A 6,160-nucleotide genomic window follows, 5' to 3' on the forward strand; every position below is an offset into this window, starting at 1 on the left:
TCTGTATATAACTGTAGGATCATTTTAACTTACATCATCTTATTTATCTAAGTATCTTAAATAACATCCAATATAGAAATATTCTATAGGATATCATCTTCTATATATATATATATAAAAAAAGTCGGGTTTTCTCTCCTGACGAAATAACAGAACGCACGAACCGATTTCGACAATTTGCATCGTGCCCTAATGCAAATTGCTGGAACTTCATACACAGTATTAAAAATTTGAGCAATAAAAATAATCAACAATTGTTTTAAATAATTTCAAATAGATTATCTACATATACATAAAAATAAGTCGGGTTTTGCTTACCGACGATATAACTCCAGAACGCACAAATCGATTTCGACAATTTTGCATTCGTTGGAAAGATCTCGGGCTCCGCAAGGTTTATAGCTAAGAAAATTAGTTGTGCATGGCATCGTGCCTTAATGCAAGCTGCTGGAACTTTCACTAACCGTAATTAAAAATTCGAGTAATGATATTAGTGAGAATTATCAGAATTATGCTTGGTTAGTCAACGAGCAATTATTGCCGCAAAGAATAATGAGTACACGCACTGAATTTCACCATTCAATCAAAAATGCTGGCGATTTGGTGACACACCAATGATTCCGACTGGTCTTCTATTTGATTTCAAACGATGCAATTACCAGTTCGCCTTGCGATCGCAATAACAAGTCGCAAGGCCAATCGCTTAGTGTTTGCGGGATATATTGCAAATAGATTATTTAGAAAATCATTATTTTCACATGGGCAGTTATACGTTGCCTGTTCACGAGTTGGAAAACCATCCGCTTTGTTTGTGTTAACGTCAGACCAAAAAACAAAAAATGTGGTTTACCAAAGAGCACTTCAATAAAACGGATAATTTGCGGATTCACTTTCATTTACTTAGAGAAGTTCAACTAAAAAACACTTCATTTTTGTAATCGAAATAAATTCATTACTGTTGTATATAAAATCAAATTTTTCCTTTTCAAATATAAAACAACAAAAAATTACTTGATCTTTCTCACGAAACCATCTGGTGGGCGAAACGAAGTTTGTCGGGTTTGCTAGTTAATTTATAATATAGCACTTGCACAAAATCTGTAACATAAAATGTGACATTAATGTAACATTAGTAAATGGATTTACTGAATTAATTACAATGTTGCCAATTTTTATATTTTGAATACTGTTAATTTCTCATCTTGCAGATGTACAAAATATTCGAATCATTTACCGTTACTTAGGATTACACTTCATTCAAATAAATTTACTTATGACTAAACATAGTTCAAAATATTTAATGTCATTTAATAATTAAAATACATAATTCTCAACACTGTGTAAAACTATATGATCGTTTTAACTTACACGATTTTTATTTATCCAAATACCTAAATAATATTCATACGTTGCTATACTTCTATTAATTTATATAATTTATTTATAACTTTATTAATTTATAATAGCACAAAATCTGTAACGTAAAGTATTTGTATGTGCCTAACTGCCTACCGTATTTCACGCACAGACATGAGTGCGCAAGCGCCGAATTCGCGTGATGTGCGCCATATACTAGTGCGCACGTACCAAATACGAGCCCGCATGCAACCACTCCACGCGTGCATTCGCACTAAACTATTTTATATTTTCATGTCACATTTCCCCAAACGGCACGATAAATGGAGTTCAATGCACATTTACCTGATTTCAAATGAAAAATGTGAGTTGAACTCACATTCTCCAATTTAGGCGGCAAATGTGCACATTTACCGGGGAAATGTGTACATTTGCCAAAATATGCACTTTTACCGTAACATATTATGTGTATATATTACTATGTGTGTTTGTAAATAAATGTTTGATATGTAAATAATATACTGTATATTGTTTTAGCACATTTAACTATTCCGTTCCGTTATTACATGGTTAGCGATTATACTAATGTTAATTGCAACGATTATTTTATATTTGATACCTGTCAATGTATTACTAATGCTGTGGGGAAAATAAATTTATAAGGAGATATTGAGGCCTCATGTTGTACCAAATAACGAAGTATTGGATTTACTTAGTAGAGTTCCAGATGACATTGATCTGGTAAGTTATTTGGTAAAATTATTTTTTAAATTGTTGAGTATACATGCTTTATTTAATTATCAATATTTTTTTTTTCAGATTTCATACCCGTCAGCTAAAACTAATACAATGCACTGATATGGATAAAAAGAAAGATTTTCGAAAAAACATAAATTTTTTTAAACTTTATCTTTTCTAGTTTTATTCAATGATAAATTACGATGCATATCTGGTTTTTTTTTAAAGTGAAACAGCAATTTAGGTGGTCAGCTGTATTGTATGTTTTGTGTAACAGTTCTTTATACAAAATGAGCTTAGGCAAGGACAGTGCTTAGTGTGTAAACATTTTTATATAGCATTTACTATTTAACTCTCTCTGCTATTTTTTCTATTGCATCATTGTTAGTCAATTAGTAAAGCTGAGCAATATTTTGCTAATTAATTTGTTACTTCTTCAGATGACAAATGGCAGTTTACGTAGACGTCTTTTTAAGTTATTGTACTGTTGCGACTAACATTTTGTTATTTTTTCTTGTTATGATAATAATATAATAAATACCAGAAATAAATTATCTCGATAACACCTTTTTAGATAATTCTACATTAACTATTGCTTTATATTCCGAATTGAAACAAGGAATCAACAATCCTTTGATTTTTTACTTTGAGCTACAATAGTGTATGTAAATAATAAATAAAAAATAATATAACCTAGAAAATGTTTTATAAATACCAATAAGTATATAATTATACAAACGAGATCTTTTAGAGTACCGTGTTTGAGAAAAAGAGTGCTACAAAATGCATTTTCATATAAACATTTCAAAATTGATATTTTGAGTTTCTAGTAACACTTGTGCTCCGTTTAATAATGTTTTTGTAAACTACAAATAAAACTAATTACTACAATTTAATCATAATTAAATAATATTAACGTCCTATTAAAACATCCTATTATAATTGAACATCATATGTCAAAAACGTTTGACATTTCACGTATTACCCACCGTTCATTGTTTTATTCAAAACTGCGCTTCTACAAAAATTTTCAAATTAAAATGTAAAGTTTCTACGCGATTTTGAAATAATATCTCACCTTTCCGACCATCTCTGGATTGGCACAAATTTTTCAAGACTAAGACTGGCTAAATCGTTTTAGCCATTTTCGAATTTTAACCGAATCATTTGATCGTGAGCTTCATTTTATATATAAGATATATATTGATTCTGTTTGCTCAGACGCTGATATGTGTGTTACATATTTTTTTTTGCCAATACGTCGAGTAAAAATATAAACTAGCCAAAATGACTTCAACTTTTTTCTTGTTCAATTAAAACTCAACTGTCATGCATTGACATCTAGTGATTGTATTATCTCAATAATAGATTGGCAAGTACGGGTCCACCTGTATATAGAAAAAACTATCTAACATCTAGCCTTAAGGCAAATTGCTGGAACTTCTCGTACCAAATATTATTATTTTTTTAAAAACGATTAACATTTTGAAAAAAATTTACTTCGAAAATTTAGATTTTTTGAGAAACTAGGAATTTGACAAAAAATTACTTTTTTTTGAAAAAAATTTTTTTTGGATAAAAAAATGTTTTCTTTATTTTGATAATTTGGAAATTCTGAAATTTTTTTCAAAGCGAACGTACTGCTTTAACTGCATAGAGACACATGTCAAAGCGCGTAAGCGCCGCGTCGCCGTCTAACAAATATCATTGTACGGAACTCATAGGAATGCAAATAAAATTTATACTTACTGTTAAAATCTCTATAAATATTTGATAATTTGATGTGCATATGTCTAATGATCATTTTTGACCACCAAATGGCATTTTTTTTTACTTTCTCATTAGATCTCCGAAACCGCTAACCTGCCTTTATGAAAATTGAGCAGTCATCTTGTCAATACAAGTAAAATTTTCATTTGATTCAAGTCAATTTTCTGGCTTAGTTTCCGTATCCCACTATAGATGCGCTGTTGACCGTGGGTGCGAATATAAAATGCTGTAGAAATGCACCAATATTATATAGATCGTTTGAATTCAAATTTTTAAAAAAAAAGAAAAGAATTGAATTTAAAAAGAATTTATTTTTATATATTACATACATGGTTACAGAATATGGTATTTAGCTTTAGAAACTATACGCACAATTATTAGTAGACATATTTTTTTTATGAAACATCAAAAGGCAATTTTTGCTACTTACAAACTTTGTTGTGGCATAGTCGATCCCCAACTAACATCAGCAGTGTTAAAGAAGGGTGGAATTTACCATTAGCTTGAATTTTCTTTTATTTAAATGATTATGTGTTTTCTTAACTGACTCGACATAAAATTGTGAGTCCTATTTTCAATATTGGTCAGCTAATTTCAGGCTTGCACTTGTAACTTAATATTGATTGCTGTGTTTTTATTTTTCTCACTGATATTTTATCATTACTTTCAAGAGTACAATTGCTGAAAAAAAAAACGATGTAGAATTATTTGTTATGAATATAAGGTGTTATAAAAAAATTTTTTCAATAACATACCTTTCAAAAAGGGTGTCTTGTATTTATAACCTTAAAATTGCTAGCATTGATATTGTAAATGTCTCAGCTATTAAGCTACAATAAAAAATTGTATCAGAATTGCTGGTAATAGATGCGAGTATTTGGTTGTGTGCATATTGATAAAACTTATTCACCTAGTTCTCACCGTCAGTGCTCAGCCCGGGCTCCAGTTATTTTACTAATAATTTTACATATATTACGTCATTTTCTGCAGGAGATACAGATTATTGTTGTGGCATAGCTTTGTTGAAAATCTCAATCAAAAGGTAGAATTTCATGCGAAGAGTGAATGTTACGTGAACTCATTTATAATTGTTAATTTCTAACCTCGACAGTTTAAAACCACTTTCAATCTTATCTATCTGTTTTTGCAGTAGCCGGTTAGCGGTGTTGGCGTTTTCGTGTTAAGCAATGACGCAAGTAACGCCGTCATTGTTGTAATAATATTCTGGAAAATCTGTCGTATATATGGAAGAAAAGTGTTGAATCAAAAACATTACCTTGAAAAACACCTGCGTTTATAGTTTCAGTTTCAGACTCTACACTATTTAAGAACACGTAAAATTCCCTGTTCTTTAATAGGATTTCAACAAGAAGAATATGTCACCCTAAAGATGTTTTCTGATCTTATATAGAAGTCTGACGTGCCAGACTTTGATCAGAAAGTTTGCAGAAAAGTATTGTCCTGAATGCAGCCCCGAATTTATAGTATTTACACGGTGGATATGGTGTATTTGTTGAGTATCGCTTTCTAAAGCCAGGCTGGAAATTTGGTATCATGTTTTTGTTGTTTAGATAGAAAAAGAACTTATAGGACGATATAATGTGACATGGTGAGGATCTTTACTAGTATATTAGTTACGAATACCTTAGCCGTTTTTAGTAGCTTGAAATGATTGTGTTCTTCAGATGGCGTTAAACAATATAACAAAGAATGTCTTAAATTTGCTAGTTGCTCCTTTTAGCATTTTTATTGCTATTTTATCTTGGCCGGGTGATTTCCCCGATTTTGCATGATTAATGATCTGTGTAACTTCAGACAAATTTGTTCTTATATGGTGGGACTCAGAGTTGACCACTTTGGTTAATAGACAGTTAATGAATTGTTCTTTTGTAATATTACATATTCTAAACACTGGTTGGAATATCTTGAAGACTTCAGCAAACACAACATCTTTTTCGTCATAAGTCCTTGCGCAGGTCTAATCTAATTTTCTACGGGAAGAAATGATGTAATTGGTTTATTTTTTTTATTTATGATTATTATTGGCTTTATAAACTAGTACATTAGCCATTGTAATTGGTTGTTTTATGTATTTACAGCTTTTCAAAGTGAGCAGTCAGAATCCTGCGTAGCTAATAGGTTGTTTAAATAGTTGGTGACAGATTCATTTTTGTAAGCACTTTTAGTAAACACACGTTAAGTTCTAAAGCCATTATTTGCTTTTTGATAAAATTGTGTTTAAAAATATTAAGCGTAGTGTCCATCTGTTCGGTTAGCGTTTTAAGTATTGTTTTAA

This window comes from Ctenocephalides felis, unplaced genomic scaffold, assembly GCF_003426905.1.
Source record: "Ctenocephalides felis isolate EL2017-DRISC unplaced genomic scaffold, ASM342690v1 CF-g0.4_SCAFFOLD_03573, whole genome shotgun sequence".
NCBI classification, from domain to species: Eukaryota; Metazoa; Arthropoda; class Insecta; order Siphonaptera; family Pulicidae; genus Ctenocephalides; species Ctenocephalides felis.